This window comes from Rhincodon typus, chromosome 16, assembly GCF_021869965.1.
Source record: "Rhincodon typus isolate 14 chromosome 16, sRhiTyp1.1, whole genome shotgun sequence".
NCBI classification, from domain to species: Eukaryota; Metazoa; Chordata; class Chondrichthyes; order Orectolobiformes; family Rhincodontidae; genus Rhincodon; species Rhincodon typus.
In genome coordinates this window covers 28,630,989-28,650,591 of record NC_063347.1, presented here as the reverse complement: position 1 = coordinate 28,650,591, position 19,603 = coordinate 28,630,989, and the positions used below count along the sequence as shown (strand labels likewise).

General features: G+C 39.5%; 1 protein-coding gene and 1 long non-coding RNA gene across 3 annotated transcripts in view; one reads left to right on the top strand and one right to left on the bottom strand.

Moving 5' to 3' along the window:
* The window catches only part of LOC125485121, a 26,798-nt gene extending 7,772 nt beyond the window's left edge, over positions 1 to 19,026 (bottom strand). The window contains exon 1 of the long non-coding RNA XR_007263897.1: positions 18,769 to 19,026. This is a non-coding gene — a long non-coding RNA (uncharacterized LOC125485121). The remainder of the gene's footprint in view (positions 1 to 18,768) is intronic.
* The window catches only part of LOC109925951 (ERC protein 2), a 591,163-nt gene that overhangs the window by 73,582 nt on the left and 497,978 nt on the right, over positions 1 to 19,603 (top strand). The gene's annotated exons all lie outside the window — the stretch shown is intronic.

Genomic DNA, 19,603 nt, shown 5'->3' with positions numbered 1-19,603 from the left:
GGTGGGGAGGGAAAGATGTCTTTGGTGGTGGGGTCGGATTGCAGATGGCGGAAGTGTCGGAGGATGATGCGTTGGATCCGGAGGTTGGTGGGGTGGTACGTGAGGACGAGGGGGATTCTTTTTTGGTTTTTATTGCGTGGACGGGGTGTGAGGGATGAGGTGCGGGAGATGTGGGAGACACGGTTGAGGGCGTTCTCGACCACCGAGGAGGGGAAGTTACGGTCCTTGAAAAACGAGGACAACTGAGATGTACGGGAGTGGAATGCCTCATCCTGGGAGCAGATGCGGCGGAGGCGAAGGAATTGGGAATAGGGGATAGCATTTTTGCAGGAAGGTGGGTGGGAGGAGGAGTATTCTAGGTAGCTGTGGGAGTCGGTGGGCTTGAAATGAATATCGGTTTCTAGGTGGTTGCCCGATATGGAGACAGAGAGGTCCAGGAAGGGGAGAGAGGTGTTAGAGATGGTCCAGGTAAACTTAAGGTTGGGGTGGAAGGTGTTAGTGAAGTGTATGAACTGTTCGAGCTCCTCGTGGGAATTCATTTTAAGACTTATCTTTGCTGATTCACTGCATCATGCCTCTGTCGGGTATTTATTTATCCATTACTGCTTTTTTGTGGTCACATTTCACAATCAGCCCTTTCATAGTTCACTGATTAAAAGCCATTGTTGAACTATTCTGTAAGTTGGGTGCTGTCCTGTCCCTCTTCTCTGGGAGAGTAGAGTCACTCCCTGACTTGTCCAGCTCCTCGGTCCCCCTTCTTACTAACCAGGCCCTTCTTGATAAGAGCACTTTCTATAGTACCCTGGCACTCTCTATGACTTGCTCTTCCATTTTGTTGTGTCCATCTATTCTAAAATCCAGGTATACTTTTCTGTTGCTCTCTAAGGTTAGGCATCTCCAAACTCTTCAAATTGATACTGGGAAATTTTGAGCATTGATTTCATTTCCAGTCTGGATTATGTTTGTCAGCTCTGCTTTGTTGTGCTGCTGAAGATTTGATCGTGTGAAATATGTCTATGTGGTTGCAAATGCTAATAATACTTATCTATCTTGAGTGCTTTGTCAATACAAATGAAGATTTTCTTTTATAGTCGGAAATAATTTTACAGATGGAAGAGCCAAAAATAACAGATTCAGGCATAATTAATGTTTTAATTAAGGATATGAAATTCTCCATTTTAGCAGGAAGGATAAAAAGAAAGGCATATTTTAAAATGGTGAGTATTTCTGGAATTCTGAAATGCTGCAGGATCTGGATGTCCTAGTGCACTAATTGTAAAAGGTTAATATACATGTGCAGTACGTAATTATCAAAGGTAGTAGAATGTTGGTGTTTATTGCAAGTTGAGTTAAATACAAAGGTATGGAGTACATGCTTCAATTTTATATAGGGCATTATCGAGACCATTAGAGAAGGTAATATCAGTAGTGGTAGTGGTAATAACCAAGTTAGTGTTTTGGTGTATGGGTTTGAATCGCGTTGTGGTAAATGGTGAAATTTTGATTTCAGTACAGCTAATGTTGAATAAAATAGGCTAATTGACCACCCTCAATTTGCTATGAAAACCCCCATCGGGTCCTTTAGAGAAGGAACTCTGCCATCCTTACCTAGTCTAGCTAATACGTGACTGTAGACCCAAGGTTAGGCTCGGAGCAGTTTGGGTGGTGGTAAATGCAGACTTAGCTAGTCCACGTTCAATTAATGAATAAAACAAAAAAAACCTGTTGAACTGTATACTGTACTGGCCTCCTTTTTTAAGGAGATGTGTAAATGTATTGGAAACAATTCATAGGTGACTGGACCAATACCAGGAATGGGGGTTATGTTTGTGTTGTTTGGCAAAGATGGACAACATAAGCATGCATCTACTGGAGTTTAGAAAAGCAAGAGGCGACTTGTTTGAAACAGAGGATCCTGAGGGGTTTTAACAGGATGGATGTTTCCTTTTGTGGATGAGTCAAGAGCTGAGAGTCATTGTTTAAAAACTGTTTAAGACAGTTGAGGAGTATTTTTATTTCCTCATGTAAGGCCGTATGTCTTTGGAATCCTCTACTGAAAGGCAGAATTTGATTTTTTTTTTAAAGGCAGAAGTAAGTAGATGCTTTTTAAGACTGGGTTAAAGGCTAACCTGGATAGATGGGAATATTGAAAGTTTAGATCAACCATGATGGAGCAGGCTGACCTATTCCTGCTCTTAATTCATTAGCTTGTACATGTTATTTGCCTTTGATACTGTAAAAACATCATACAATGAGAAATACCAGCTAAATATCATTGATTCGGCAGAAGGATTAAGAAATATCTGACTAAAATATCATGTCGACTGAGAATTTAGCTTGGGTATCCAACACTTGTTCTGATAGACTCTGTTTAATCATTGGAAGGTTGTATCCACTGCAATTGTGTGCTGATTAAGACTATTAGACAAAATTATTTAATGACAAAGGGTGAATTATATCGCTAAGGTAGATGTTATGCATCAAACAATAGTGTAATGCATTTGGTACAGGCCTAAGAAAGCATGAATGGTGACACTGATATAGTTGCTGTCAGTAGATGTAAGATTCAGGGCACAAAAGTTATTTTCTGATGAAGGGTCTAGGCCCGAAACGTCAGCCTCTTTGCTCCTATGATGCTGCTTGGCCTGCTGTGTTCATCCAGCCCTGCACCTTGTTGTCACAAAAGTTATTTGACTGCTACTTTTTGATTTTAGGGAGTTTCATTTGGTTTTCAGGACTACTTGCTCATTCTCAATAACTGCTTTAGTGACGCATTCACATAGTAACATTACTACTTCTATCTGTGTTGACAAATGGGGCAACGAAGCACAAGAAGAAGAATTCATTGAATATTTCAGCAATTATAAGCTCTCCATTAAATCTAAAGCCACAACAGCCAGCGAAAGCATTAGCTTCCTAGCAACCACTGTATTTATATAGACCCAAAACAGTGGCATAAGTTAGCAACAACAGGTCTTCTGAAAATAACTTGCTCATACTTCTGCATGCAAAAAACATGACTTATAGATTGGTGAGTGCATTTCTATCATACATTCAAAAAGCTATAAGATTTTTAACCAAGCAGTTAGTGCCCTAGGTTACTGCATTGTAATCTTGGATTTAAATTTAACAACTGACTTATTATTCATTATAATTGCATTTTCTTTATGTAGTAGCTTCTGAACACATGCAAATTAAGCTAGAGATTCCACTATCTTTAGCAAGTAACTCAGTGCCTCAGTGATTGTGATTTCCTAGCACCTAGTTAGTTGAGTGTTTCTTTGTTGACCAGTTTGAAACAGTTCCTTCTTCTTTTGTAGCTTCCTCCTCTCTTTTAACTCCACTGACACCTGCCCCGCGCCCCCCCAAAAATTTGATACCTCTCTCTCTTTTCTCCCTGTCCTCTTGCAGCTTCCTTCTCTCTCCTCCAATGAGCCCCTGCCCCATGTAACCTACAGAAATCCAAAATCACACTCTCCGTTCACAGTTCATTGTTTTCTAAATGACAAGAAACAATCTTAATTTAACTTTCTTAGGCCCAAAGTAGCTGTCTTACACTTGATACTGAATTTTATGTGCCAGTTTTGACCACTTAATTAATTATTTTGCAAATTTCTAGTTACTGTGCTATTTAGTTCAATGTTGCCAGAAAATTTAAAAAACTTTGCATTTCATTATCAAAATTCTTTATAAGGTTTGGAGAAATTGGGTAAGATAAGGATTGATGAGGGAAAGGTAATTGAAGCTAACAGAATTGAATAAGTATCATCATAGGATGCATCCCGCTTTGCTGAATGAAGGAAGAGGAGGGTGCAGAAGCTTTGGCCGCAATCAACATCTCCTCCATGTAGATAGCAGTAGTCTCCGAGAACTCTAGTAAAGGCAAAATACTGCAGATGCTGGAATTTGAAACAAACACAGAATACTGGAGAAACTCGACAGCTCTGGCAGCATTTGCAGGGAGAGAAAGCGTTGATGTTCTAAGTCCAGTGACCCTGTGACAGAGCTGTTTTGACTGGACTTGAAATGTTAACTCAGTTTCTCTTGGAGCACGTGCTATCTTGTACACGCTCTGTCTACGGATGCTGCACGACCCGTTGAGTTTCATTCAAAGTTTACAGATGGCATACAAATTTGAATATGTAGCAGAAATGAGAAGGATTATCTTTAAAGAAGATATAGTCAGCCTGGTGAAATAACCAATCAGAACGATAGGTTAACTTGTTGGACCACTGTTTTCACTATCAAAATGTACAGTTCACATAGCAGCAATGCATGTTAGTAGTACTGATGCGGTAAGTATTAAACAATGTAAGCATACAGGAATGTAAAGGATGGAAATGTGTTGGAGGTAATTTGGAGAATGTTTACGTGGAATGGGTCCTCTTATGAGGAAAGATTGGACACGTTAGGCTTGTATCTGCTGCAGTAAGTGATGACTGCAAGATTCTGAGAGGCCTTGATAAGGTGGGAATGTGAAAATCTACTGTAAACCTTGACGTTGTTGTTGTGTTTAAGATCCGTCTCACTGTCAAAATCAAAATGCATTCAGTTATAGGGATTTACGTGAATCTTGCCAGTTTGTAAATGTAATGGTTTAGAAGGGTGAAAAGTTAGTCCTTCTGCCCAAGATGTACAGAACCTGAAGACTGTGATGTACGATGGAAAAACTCCATAGCCAAGACAATGAGGTGTGGATTTTGTGGAGCTATTCCAGGGCAAAAGTGGAAAAAAATGAATACTACCAAATGTCCAAATCCTTTTATATATACACACACGCACAAACACTGCAGCAGTTATTAAAATATTATCGTTTCACAATAGCTTCAGGGAGTAATGACACAAACTGCCTAAACTTTAAATGACCCTTTTCTGTATTTCCCTTTTTCCATGTTTTATTTAATATTCATCAGGGACCGATCAAGTACAGTAATGTTACAGATTGCTAGCTGAAAATGAGTTTATTCAGGAGACACCACATGTAACCCTGCATAAATCATTCATGTCTATATGAACTGTGTTTTATTGACAAAACTTATGGTTCAAGAAAAACTTTGACATATCTAGAACTTTGTATCCTGTGTTCAACTTTGCCTTCTGTTCTTATCAACGCTGAAAATACAGGGGCTGAGAGTGGAATTGGGAGTGAAATCTCTCTCTCCCCTGCTACCCCACCAAACCCCAGCTGGGCCAGTTCACGTTCAACAACCTGCTCCGAAAACTCAAATTTCAGCACGGCAACTAAAACAATCTCCAAAATTCTGAGACAGTCACCAGCTTTCTAAATAAAACAACCTAAAATATTCCTTTTAACAAAAATATCCTGTTTTTCTAATTTCACAACATTAGTCCATTCTTTAAAAATATTTTGCATCTTTGCCAAAGTCAAATTAGATCATAAGACTGTAAGAAATAGGAACAGATGTAGGTAGTTGAGCCCCTCGAGCCTGCTCTGCTATTCAATAGGATAATGGCTGATCTGGCATTCCTTGTGTTCATTTTCCTTGTAAGTCTTGATTACCCTACTGAACGAGAATCTATTTATCTTAAATATACACAAGGACTCTTGTCACAGAAAGCTGTCGGGACAGGAGTTCCAAAGACACTCAACTGCCTGAGGAGGAATTCCTCCTCGTCCTGGTTATTGTACAGACGTTTCATCAACATGCTAGGTAACATCAATGCAGCCTCTGATGAAGCGATGTTGTTTTGCTCCACCTGGAATTTATATGATCTGGTCTGTTAAGTTGGGTTGTGTCATTTCTGGTTTTTTTTTGCATGAGTTTGTATAATGGGACTAATTTCACATGTTTGTTTGCAATATGGGTTGAAAATCAGGCCTCGAGGAATTCCTGTGCATGTCTGTGGTTGGCTTGAGCTAGGATGGCCACGTTATCCTGGTTAAATTGACAGCTTTCATTGTCCGAATGCACTGAGATGACAGTAAGTTTGTCGTGTTGTTATGCTGCTAGCTGGTGTTCGTGTATCCTGTTGGCCAGTTTCCTTCTGGTCTGGCCAATGTAATGTTTGCAGTCATTGCAAGGTATTTTGTAAACTACGTTGGTCCTGCATGTCATGGATGTGGGGTCTTTGGTCCTTGAGTGTTTGTTGTAGTGTGGCTGTGGGTTTGTGTGCTACCATGATTCCTAGTGGTCGTAGGAGTCTTGTTGTCAGTTCTGATATGTTCTTGGTATTGAGTAGTGTGGCCAGTGTTTTGGGCATACTGTGTCCTCTTGGCGTTGTCTATCTAGTAATGCCTTCAGATGAAGTTGTTCGCAAGAACTTCAAAGGTTATCCTCTTTGACTTGACGGAGGCCTGCTGGTAACCACGACATGCTTGTCTGTGTGTGCGAAATGGCAGAGCAATACTAAGTACTGAGAGCATGGCCCCTCTATGGCTGAGGGGACAAAACACAAAAACCAATGTAAGGCAGAGATGCTGAGAGTATCCAGGTCAGGCCCAAGTGAGTGAGTGCTATAATGGTGAGCAAAGAGCACGGAGATGTAGCCTGGCCCAGTCCAGAGTTGGATGTATGTCCCTGAGCTTTGTGTCCTTGCTACATCATTTACAGTGATAGTTGCTGGTTTGACATTTAAAGTGTCAATGCATTCTGTAAGTTGATATGAGATGACCTATGAGGGTTCTTACAGGCTGGGACATATTGGATGCCAATGTCCGTGGACGTGGGGTGCTTGGCTGGTACCCATGGAATGTAGCCTGAGATGTTGGTGCCTGGTGTCTAACATGGAGGAAGCAGCAAGCTGAACTCACTGTTTTGACTTCCATTTTGAGTTTCCTTGATTTGGTAAGATACAAAGTTGATGGTACATGAGGCGAGTTGTGCTATCAACAAGCAGTTGTGCCCCCTTAATTTGACAACTAGCTGTTGTGTTGCGAGAGATGGGGCTCCTAATGTCGAGACAGGCCCTGCCAGACTTATCAGATTCTGTCACACGTTTCATCATAGCCCATGTTTCCCAGACATCTTAAGTTTCTGGCTAGAATGTGTATGTCTCATTCATGTGCACCTTTGCACAGAGACTGAATCAGCTGCTTGACCCACTCCATCCAGTTATATCATGTCAGTAAATAAAACAAACAATTGTGGGATGAAAAATGAATTACTAATGTGAGTATATCATGTTGTGGCTGAAAACGGAGTGTAGCCTTGTATGCTGAGTATATGCAAAAATATGACTTTAAGGGCTAGAAAAATGCAGGTGTAATATATGCAGTGTCTTAAGGAGACTCGACCAAATGCATTGAAATTTCAAATTCCTCCTGCCTCCCACCAATTTCAAAAGTTGATGAGACTAGGTCAGTTGAAAATTTCAAAACTGAGAAATATGAATTTATGTTGTACACAGCCTAGGGATGTAGGTAGAATGAAGTTGAGGATAAGCCTTGATTTTGCTGAGGGGCTGAATAACTCATTACTGTCATGAATGAACTTTCTGTTTTCAGTTTTTGTTTTGACGGATGATGGTGTTGTCTGTAAGGGAAGGAGGCAGTGAATAAAATTTCTGAATGAAAATTGTGCTTTTGCTCTTTTTAATGTTTTTTTGGATTGATTTAAAGATTTCTGCAGATGGAACAGCAGCTGTGAAGTATTGAATAAAATTGTTGAATTATAGCAAAATGTTGCATTTTCTCCTCTTTATTTACATTTTTATCCTGAAGATTTTGTTTTTCTTTGTAGGATACATGACACAGAGCAGAGCCTTTGGCGAGTGTTTATCTTCCACTGTTCTTATTTTTCTGCATCTATTTTGTATCCCTTTTTCTCTTCTCCTCCTATGTACTTGTCTGACTTCTATTAGTGCTATTTGCTTCAATCACTTCCTATTGTTAAGTTTCGTATTCTTGCTACATTTTGGGTGAAGAAGTTTCTTTCAAATTCCCTATTGGATTTTATTTTGGTGACGGTGAATTTGGTGATCTGTAGTAATGCTGTTTCTCAGAAGAGGAAATCTGTTCTTCTGGTCATATACTCTATTGTAAATTCTGTATTTCTTACTCCCAATCTAGTAACCACTTTTTGTCATTCTTATTTTCTTATCTACCATCCTAAAGTTTATTATGTAGGGGTACATATAGGCATTTGTGATTGTAACTTAATATAAAAGCAAAATACTACAGATGTTGGAAATCCAAAATTAAGCTGGGAATGCTGAGGAGGCCAGCAAGTATCTGGGGAGAAAAACTGTTCAAGCTTCGGGTCTTGTTCTTTAATCAGAATTTGGAAGGGTCATCATTGACTTAACCAGTTAATTCTGTTGCTGTCATGCTACCTGACCTGCTGAGTATTTTCAGCATCCTCTGTTCTTATTCCTCCTGCGTTTACTACTTCTGTGCTCTGCTCGGGCTTCTTTCTCTTTCTCTTTCTCTCTCTCTCTCTCTCTCTCTCTCTCTCTCTCTCTCTCTCTCTCTCTTCCCTACCCCACCACCATGTCTAGATTCATTAGCAAATCTTCTCTGTTCATTTCATTCTTCAATTATTGGGTTTAAAAAATAATCATGTGCCTGTTATTGGAACATTTCACTTCTCTTACTCGATTTACCTACCTCTTCCATCCACTTAAATCACAGGAAATTTCATTTTTAACCTTATTTCTTTTAAACTATATTACCCAATTTGCCTGTATTGCCTTTTTCAATTCCCTTCCACTGTTTGGGAGCCTATTGATTACATTCACTCGTGTGATTTTTATTTTGTCTCTCTCTATTGGTAAATATTCCATTTTTGTCTTGTTGATAGCAGTGACCCTTTCTTTGTGGGCATTCTCTTGTCTCTAATAAGTAGTCACTCCAAATTTTTTCCCTTCTCTGTCCTTTCTAAATATATCCTGAAATATTTAATTCCCTGTCCTAATTTTTTTGTTGTCGTACTTCATTATCCCCATCGTGTTTAGTTCCTCCCGAAATATGATTCATGCCAGCTTCCTTGCATTGCTATACATAGGAAATATGATTTAAAATTATTTAAAATCGTAAATCATATTTTCTTTCACTTTGTTAAGCCATCTTGTTAGACTTCTGTTCTTTAACTCTTTCTTTATTCCCTGTGTTCAATGTTTCTTTCTTAGTACCTTCCTTTTTCTCTTCTGTATTGTGTTTTTTAATTTATGTTACTTGTGTTTCTTCTACATCTCTTCACAACCTCAACCTCTCAACACCAACCTCACTCCTGTAAACCTTGTGCTACTTCTCTTTTGACCCTCCTTATACAATCTCAGAACCTATCCTTGTTCAGGTGGACACCATTCCTTTGGTACAGCTTCTTCCTGTCCCAGACTGGTATCCAATAGAAAGGTATCTCTCTTTCCCATACTCGCCATTTAGCTATGTATTAATTCTTGGGATTGTCTGCTTTGGAGCCAATCTGCGAATAGCTTGCGCGGTAATCAAGAAGTTATTTGAGGTTCTGCTTTCTAATGATTACCGCCCAGTGGCTTTGACCTCCATATTCATGAAGTGCTTCGAGAGGCTGGTCATGGCCCACATCAACTCTAGTCTCCCAGCCTGCTTGATCCCCTGCAATTTGCCTACCTATGTAACAGCTGTATTCAGCCTCTATTTCCCTAGCCCTGCACTCATCCCTGGAGCATTTGGACAACAAGGACACCTACATCCGACTCCTGCTTATCCACTACAACTCCGCCTTCAACACCATTATCCCCTCCACACTGATCTCAAAACCCTGAGACATCAGTCTTGGCTCTGCCCTCTGTAACTGGATCCTCAGCTTCCTGACCATAGACTGCAGTCAGTGAAGATAGACAACTGCACCTCCTCCACAATAACACTCAACACTGAAGACCCCAAGGATGCATTCTCAGCCCCCTACCATACTGCTTGTACAAGCATGACTGCGTTGCCAAATTACAAACGAATGCCACCTACAAGTTAGCTGATGACACCCACTGTGGTAAGGCAGATATCAAACACCGATGAGTCAGATACAGAAAGGAGACAGAGGGCTTGGTGGTGTCATGCAGTGATAACAACCTCTCTCTCAATGTCGACAAAACTAAAGAACTAATCATTGACTTCAGAAGAAAGGAGGAGAACACTCCCCCATCAGCATCAACGGAGCAGAGGTTGAGAGGGTTGACAGCATCAAGCTTCTAGGAGTGACGATAACCGACAAGCTGTCCTGGACTTCCCACGTAGATGCAACAGTCAGGAAGGCACAACAACTCTTCTCCCTCAGGCGGCTTATGAAATTCAGCAAGTCCATAAGGATCTTCACCAGCTTTTACAGATGCACCATAGACAGCATACTATCCGGTTGCATAACGGCCTGGTATGGCAACTGCTCTGCCCAAGACTGTAAGAAACTACAGAAGGTTGTGTTCACTGCCCAGACCATCACGAAAGCCAACCTTCCATCCATGGACTCCATTTACACGGCCTGTTGCTGCAGAAAGGCTGCCAACATCATCAAAGACCTATCGCGCTCCAGTGGTGACCATCTACAACCTGTTCCATCAAGCACGAGATAAAGAAGCTTGAACACATGCTTCAACATGTTCTAGAACAGCTTCTTCCCTGATGTTATTAGGCTGATGAATGTGCTCACTAACTTCAAATAATATTGACCTTGTTAATGTTGATCTTGCTTCACGCACGTCCTGTGTGGTTTAACTTGTGAGCCTCACTCTGTCCAAGTTCTTTTTTCCATCCTATGATCTGTGTGTCCTTGCTTATATGATTTGTCTGTACTGCTCACAGACAAAGCTTTTCACTGTACTTAGATACATGTGACAATAAATCAAATGAAAGCAAATAATTTAGTGCCGAACTCCTAAGGCGCTTTGCACAATACTTTTTCCTTTCTCAATAATCATGTTTGTTTAAATGTGGATCATGACAGTTAGAAATATGACCTCCCATTCAAAGTTCCTTGCTGGAGCTCATGAGATAATCCTTGTCCTGGCACCTTTTGGGATTGTTAATGTGGTTGCAGAGAATACCATCTTTTTACATAATTATAGGGTCCCTAATAACTACTGTATTGCTATTTGTACTCCAGCCAGTTCCCTTAGTTCCCTCAGCACTCCGGTCTTCAGAGCCATATTACCATCGCCTGCGTTTGGGCTATCTGCCATGCTGCCTTTCTTCTTGGCCTCTTGGACAGTGAGTGCATCATACCTTTTGGTCATGACAACCTTTTCATGTTTTCCTATATCTCAGCTACCCAGATTCCTGTCACTTCTTGAACCTGGCACCTTCTGCCAGTTCCTTCCAGGTATGGCTGTCTTCTGGTTGACACTGTCGAAAAGGAATTTGACCCCCACTCCCACCACCCAATTCCTACATGTAAAAGCCTTTCCAACTTGCATTAGAGCTCAAGAACTTTGAGCAGAAGAGACCTGAGATGGAGATATCTCCTATATGCATGTTCATTCAGGATGGTCCAATTGTCTACAAGCATTTTGCAGTGCAGAGAGACAGCCTTCTGTGTTGTATCTTCAATTAATTAAATAATTAAGAAAGTTTAGTTAAAACTTTATTCAAAAATTATTTGTAACTCTAGCAAGTTGTTTAACTAATTAAACTGTACATTTTAGTATCATATTTTAAGACTGCCGTTATTTAGAGAGAAAATCCCTTGCAACACAGCAACAAATAACTTACCTGCTTACTTTATGCCTCTAGATTTCAACTCAGGTTTTTGTGTTTCAAGTCCTCTCTCAAAACACTCGAAGACCAGGCAACATCTCTTTCCCCTACTGTTAAATTCCTTGTCTGAACAAGTACTCTGTTACATTGGTACTCTATTGAGCTGGACTCTGCATGAGCAACAACCTTCAGTCCTTACATACTGAAAAATTCAAAAGACTGGGTCATTCCCTCCTGACCAGGTAACCGATTATAACTAATCACCAAATTAACTGTGCAGCTGTCACAAGCAGGCTCTGTTTGTTTACCACATTCATTTGTCATCCGTTGCTTTAGGAAGTTTGAGACAGAATTAAATTCATTTCAGGGTTTTGTTATCCTTTTGTTATAAATGTTAAACTTTACCTGATTTGTTGCTTATTTATAGCTTAGGTTGAAAAAATGCAATGTAGAACCTGTGGAAAAAACATTGCTCTTACACAGCACTTGCTGTTTAGTCATTGTAATTTTACTGGGCAATTCACTGAGTGCAGTGTTTCATTCATGTGTCTGCCCTGCACAAATACACTAAGCTGTGCAAAGTCTAGTGTATACTTTTTCACTGACTGAAAGTCTAATCTTTGTTTATCAGTGGTTTTAAAGATAAAAACTTCAAAGAATGTTTACTTCCTGGAGTGGAAAGGGTACCATGCGTTTATCTCCTGAATGGATGTGCCACCCATCATATTCGCTGTTTCTGAAATCCACAACTTTACGAGGTTTTCCAGGAATGTGTCACCCTTGGGTGGTGGAACATTACTGTAAATAAAAAGTGAGGAATGATTCTGATGCCTCAAGTCCTTTCAATCTATAAACTGGATGTCATATGGGACAACCTCTCAACCCTCCAAAGCTACTTCCTGTTAGTTTTTATAGAACTGCAAATTGTTACTATTCAGGTATCCTACTGAAGGATCCTCTATTTTAACAAGTTGCAAACCTGTTATGAATTGTAAAGCCTAGTCTGAGAATACTCAGGTCATGTCTTGAGGGTACATCAGTTATATGTGTATTGTACTGTGGCAAGCTGCTTTAACAATCTCTAACATTGCAAGTTATGTTGGTGAGACAGCTGCAGACGCTGGCCTGTTTCGACACTTTGCTGTAGAAAGTTTTTAGTTCTATGTTATGTCTGGGTTTGTGTAGGCTAAGGTAATGCAAGTACTACAAATGGGATAAATTATCTGCAGATTGTGCTAGCAAGTTTGAGGCCATTGAAAGGGGAAGGAAATTTGATTTGAATTGAGCAAATGTGAGTATTTGCTCTTAGGATTTGGCCAGCTTTGGTTTAGAACATCCAAAGTTCCATATAATCATAGTTAGTGCATGCATGACACATTATGTATATTAGGACTTGCAAGAGTTTAGAAAAAGATTGTAGTTTTGCTTTGAAAAATCTCTCAGCTGACAAATTCTTGTCTTTTTTTGTGTTGCTGTTTGACATTACATTTCTGTTTTTCTTCTCTAGCTGCGCAGTCCTGTAACACAGGAGATGAATGGGTGATGAGTTACTTTTTTTGTGCTACCCTGAAATAGGCGGTAGTTATTAGTCAAAACTTGTGTTGATATTACCAGTCTTCCCTCTCTATTAGATGACTGCAAACTTGGTGGTTTCCACTGCAGCATAGCTTGTCATTGTGAAATCTGTGGAGGGTAAGGATCTTAGAGCTGTGTGGTACTGCTCTTTTTGAAACTGTTTTACAATACGAAAGGAGCATTGAGCCTCAATGAAAGAGGGAGGTGGAAGGTAAATATCTGAACTGATTCATTTCTTTGTCATGTTTTTAAAAGCAAATCCTCTTTTGTAAGAGCTTCCTATTTGTGTAGGATGTATATTTTGAAGTCTAATGATGCACATAATTTGCTGGAAATTGCAGGTGGTAAACGTGTATTCTCTCATGAAATGGAATCGTTGGTAATTTTTTGATGTAGAATTGAGCTGAAGCCCTGAACTCATGAGTTCTTTCCCAAATCTGTCTCAGCCTCCTGAAGGCACTTAAGACTTGTCTTTCTGATTATGACTTTTGATTAGCTGTACGACTGATTTATTCTTATGCTTAGTGCTAATTTTTGTCAAATTATGACTCTATGGAACAGCTTGGGATATGTACTATATTTAAAAGCACTATATAAATGTATGTTTTGTTGCAATGGATATGCTATGCCAACGTTTTTCAAATGTTCGAAGTGTGAAGTTGAACCTTTTTATGGAGTGGTAGAGTGAGGTGCTTTAATACTGCAGTATGTTGCATTGTCAGATGAATGGATAAGTGTTTGATTACTTGTGCACAGTAGGCAGCAATCTGGGATAGAGTGGCCAAAGGAGCTGCAATGTTGCTGGACCATCTGGAGCTTTCAGTCGGGGAATTGTCATCTATACATGTATCAACTTTGAACTGGTGGAATGGCCTTAGTCAGTGGATCAGGCAACTCTGCAGTGAGGCAATTGCAGGGGACCTACAGAAATAATTCCTGCCAAATGAATATGGATTGGGAGCAGGAATGGCCATTTTGTCCTCACTTAAACACACAGTTGCTGCTTGACGTAGTTGAGGGGTGACAATGTCTTCAGAGTTCCTGACCTCAACTTTCACTGTTGCAAATGAAGATCTGGAAATACTTCTCCCTGAAACCAAGACTGGAAGGAAAATTAATATAAAACAAAGAACTGCAGATGCATGAAACTCTTCGGTCACTGAATCTAAAATATTAACTCTGCTCTGTTCCTATAGATACTGCCAGATCTGCTGAGTTTTGCCAGCAGTTTCTGTTTTTGTCTTTGAAGGAAATTATGCAGTTACCTTGCATTTATATTTAATTCGTTTTAGCTTTTCTTATTGAATCCCTGAAAAAAAGTCCTTCAGCTGCATTTAGTCTATCTGAAACCTGGCTAAAAGAATTGAATTGCTGTCTTTAAGAGCACAAATAGAAAGGTTCCTTACTTATTCTAGATATTTAGCTCCCAGGTGCTGGTGTGCCACTTACGTCTTGGCTGTAGATGAATCAACTTTATAGAATTTACTTACTTCTGTTAAGGAATACAAGTAGTAGTTAAAGGGACACATTATTGCCACAGGGTCAAAATCCCTGTCAAAAAATAACGTTTTAGTTTCTGTTGACCTTGAAACTTGTGAACCATTTTCTTTGGGTTCATCTCATTACAATAAGCAAGTATATCTGTGGGACATGATAGCCAAAACAGAGACTGATGTTCCTGATTTTCAGGCTGCTGTTGTGAAGTTGAGTTTTCAAAAAGGATCTGTAGAAATGTGAAATGTTGCCTGAGCTAATTTGTTTGACACATAAGTTAGAAACCAGCTGCTTTTTGGTCAGAACAATAAGGGTCAAGAGCAAATATTTTTTAACTCTCTTTAATTTTAAATTTTAGTTCAAAGCTTGCAGATTCTTGTCAACATCGCTTTTTTTTAGAAAAAAAAAGGCCCTTCAATGACAAATCATCATGGGCATGCTTCAAACAAGGGACTAATTCATTAAGGAGACTGTTCCATTGCAGTACTCTGTGTATGAGTACGTTACTTATCATACACTGAAGACATCTTTTTTCCAAAATAGCTACTATTTCAGTATATCTTTCCAGATGTACATGTCCAATTACTTAACTAGTTGTTTGTATATTTGATTAAATTTGTTATGGACTTTTAAAATTACACTTATGACCACCATAAAATCTGGTTGAAAAGTTACCCTTGGGCCATCGATGGGAGCAAGCAATTAGTTCAAGTTTGAAGTAAATCATTTACACCAAATATCTTGGTCTTATACACCATTGTTTCTGAACAATTACCGTAGTGTTGGGTTGTTCTTCGAAAATATCTAGCTTTCTTAGGCCATCGCAATGCTCTTTGAAGATTTTGTACTTTAAGTCATAACACTTCTATTTAGGATTGAATGTGTTACTAGGTGAGAAATTAAACTGGGCCTTCTGTTAGAATTTTTGAAGTCGGGACCCCATATGGGCAATTTACCGTAGTTAACATTGATATTCCTATATGTACATTTCACAAATATTTTCTACCATGTACCATTGATCACTTTGGTATTTTGCAAATTTTTAAAACTAGTTTGGCTTGAGGATAACAAGGTGTAGAGCTGGATGAACACAGCAGGCCAAGCAGCATCAGAGGAGCAGGAAAGCTGATGTTTCGGGCCTAGACCGTCCTTCTACTATCTCTGGCTTGAGGATTACAGTTTTTCTAAATTTACAAATTATTTTTAATCTATGAAATTCTGGCAAGTTATGCTTTAGGGTCAATCATTTGTGCCTATTTTGAAATTTAATTCACGTTGGGAATGATCATGTGTTCTTTCGTGCACTTTCAACAATCTTGAGCTGTACAAATGAAATTATGTTAAATACTGCAGTTATATTGGATACTGTATAGTTCATTACATTTACTGAACCATTTTTGGATATGTTGTTAGACAGGCATCTGGCTGTAATTTTTGCTTTTCAGAAGAGATGAACTAGATTGTTGTAAAAGAACATGTTAATAACAAGAATGATCTATCATAGGTCTATAACTTTGCAGGTTTGATTTTTATGACCTTCTGACTGGATGATTCAGAATCTTACTCTCAGTTGAAAGGTATTCGGACATCCACAAGTTGATGCCTGAAATCACTTCCTGAAATTTGGAATTTTTAAGATGGCAATAACTGCAGTTAAATGTGTTTTCTTTTATGAATGCAGTTTCTGAAAGTTATATTTTAAAATGTCTAGAAGCTTCTAGCAGTGTGAGTGAACCACATGTTTCGTGAGTTTGTGGTTATTAGTCACTAGACTGTTAAGCTAGAGGAAAAAGTGGCAGCTATGTATTGGGTATCTGAATTGGTTTGCCTTTAAGCAGCGTTTGGAGGTTAACTTTCTTCTCTCAAAATGGTTTGATTGTGAATGTCAAAAACGGGCTGAGTTTCTGCACCTGCTTTGAAGGGAAACTGTTGATTACAAGCAGCTGTCTAGCAAGAGGCAGATGACAAAGTGCGTCATTTAGCCGACATGTTTGTGTGAAAATTGGCTGGAGGCTGCTCATGTATTTTGTTTGGAGCGTGAAGAGTTTGTAAGAATATGGGAGCAAGTTTTCCAGATTTTTAACTCCATATAGAGTGTAGTGTTTATGATGAAATATGTTCTTTTTGCAGTTGGTAAAGCTATTTTTCTTAGCTTCTTTATGACACACTAATTTATTAAGTGATTCAGAACAGGAACTGGAATCAGAAATATTCCTGTCTTTAACAATGTTATTTCACTAGATGGCAGTGTTTATTATAAATTTTGGTGTAGGTATATGACTGAATAGATGTGGATTTTTTTCAATGATCTTCATATGTTCATCAAAAGGATGGGAACACGTTGCTGGAATGGCTTCTGTTGTCGTACTTGACTTTGTATTCATGTATTAAGTTTTGAGCTTGACACAGCATCCTATTCCAGAAGGGATGCGTTCAGCTTGTACAGAACTGTTACCTAGTTACTGCACATACACTCAAATTCTTTGTTTTAGGTTATGTGCACATTATCTATTGTTGTCACCGTTTCCCTTAATTCCTTGCTTTTTTTAAAAACTATTTTTCATGTCTATAACCAATTTCTTTTGGCTACTTTCATTTTTATGTACTTTCTAAAATAAAAACTTTAATTTACTGGAAAAGCTCAGCAGGTCTGGCAGCGTCTGTGAAGAAAAAAAATCAGAGTTAATGTTTCAGGTCCAGTGACCCTTCCTCCGAATTGATGGTAGCTGGGAAAATGTCAGTTTATATGCGGAAAATAGGGAGGGGTGTGGGGGAGGGAGTAAACGATAGGATAGAGCCCGAAGAGCCAGAAGAGCAGTTGGGTAGACAAAGGAGTTGATAACGATCTGGCCAGGAGGGTGAATAGTTGTTAACGGGGACTGTTGGTGACTAACGATAGGTAGGGTGTTATGGCCTGGTATAGTATCATGGTAGGGGGTCACAGCCTGCCATAACACCCTGCCTATTGTTAGTCACCTAACAGTCCCCGTTAACAAACTATTCACCCTCCTGGCCAGATCGTTATCAACTTCTTTGTCTACCCAACTGCTCTTCTGGCTCTTCGGGCTCTATCCTATCGTTTACTCCCTCCCCCACACCCCTCCCTATTTTCCGCATATAAACTGGCATTTTCCCAGGGACCATCAGTTCTGAGGAAGGGTCACTGGACTTGAAACATTAACTGATTTTTTTTCTTTACAGATGCTGCCAGACCTGCTGAGCTTCCAGCAACTTCTGTTTTTGTTCCTGATTTACAGCATCTGCAGTTCTTTTTTAATTTGCTGACTGATTTTGAGTTTTTGTAGAATTATTTCAAAGCAGAATTGTATTTGGGATGAACAGAAATGGGGACATGACAGACCAGCAGGAGAGTCCATATACAATTTGGCCATGGGTGGCACGGTAGCTCAGTGGTTAGTATGCCTGTCTTACAATGCCGGAGACCTGAGTTTGATTCTACCTTCAAGGCAACTGTGCAGTTTGCACATTTTCCCTGTGTCTGCATGGGTTTCCTTTGGCCGCCCTGGTTTCCTCTCCTAGTCCAAAGATCTGCAGGTCAGATGGATTGGCCATGCTAAATTCGCAATAGTGTTGAGGGATGTGCAAACTGGGTGGATGAGCCGTGGGCAATGCAGGGTTATGGGGGATAGGGTGGGGGGCTGAGTCTGAATGGGATCCTCTTCAAAGGGTCAGTGTGGACTTGATGGGCTGAATGGCCTGCTTTCGCACTGTAGGGGTTCTCTGATTCTGTGTTGGTGGTAGTTTGCCACATTATCATTATTGTACCTGCTGTTTTCACTTGTGATCTCATTCATTGATTAAAATTTTTTTTTTTAGTGTTCCAACAGTTCTACTGATTGTGCATGTTGGTTTGGAGCTTTTCAGCAGGATCATGGCAACAGCTGTAATACATTAATTATGTTCATAATGTCTTTAAAAATAAGCACCCTCAATATATTTGCATATCCTGATTAGAAAATACTAAAACTTTCTTTCCTTCTCTCGGCCCCAGTGGGGGAAATCCATATGCTTTGTTTATCAAGCCACAATGTGAAAAATACAAATAAACCTACCTGATTTGAAGGCTTCCTTCTGCCTTTTGGTCATGGACAATTCTGAAAGTTAGGGAGATTTTGCTTTCCTCCAAGCTTCCCCTCATCTTTTGCCAAACTTGATGCAAGAGCATTTGGGTGCTGATCTGAGAAAACTGGCCTTAATGAAAATTTTTCACTGCATACGTGGCTTTTTTTATTTGAGAGGAAGATGTTTGCTCTGGACAAGTTTCTTCAGTGGAGGCAAGTTATTATAATCTCTTGCAGCCAGCCTGCATTATGCCCAAGACGACTCGTGTAAGCAGGGGAGACACCCAGTTTGCATGCTGAGTCATATCCCTCTAGCTGATGGGTAGCTGGGTGTGGTACTGTAACAACCTTCTCTTTTCTTTCAAAAAAAATCAAGGTTGCTTAAGCCATAATTCAAAATAGTATGTTTTGCAATGGCTTTGGAAATAACATGTTTCTAATTATTGTCATTTGGTTTTTAAACGTCTTGGCAGATACGTTTCAACAAAGCAAAGCTATATTATTTTATTTCTCTAAAGTCAGATTCAGTACAGGTTATTTCTGATTTTTTATGTTTTGCCTCACTAGCAATGTACGCACACATGCCAATTTATTATAAATAGCTATTTATGATCTGGGATTCACCGGTAATTTTTTAAAAACTTCCTTTCTGGAATTATCAGCTTCATTCACATCTTAAAATCTTTTCTGATTGTCTTTTCTGGAACCTTTTCCAAAGAGAATCTGTTGTTGGCTTTGTATTCCCACCGGAAGGTTTTATTGCTCAGTCCGCTTTGGCCAGCATTTGGAGGTCTTGAGGAACTTGCAAATGTAAATAAGCCCTTGG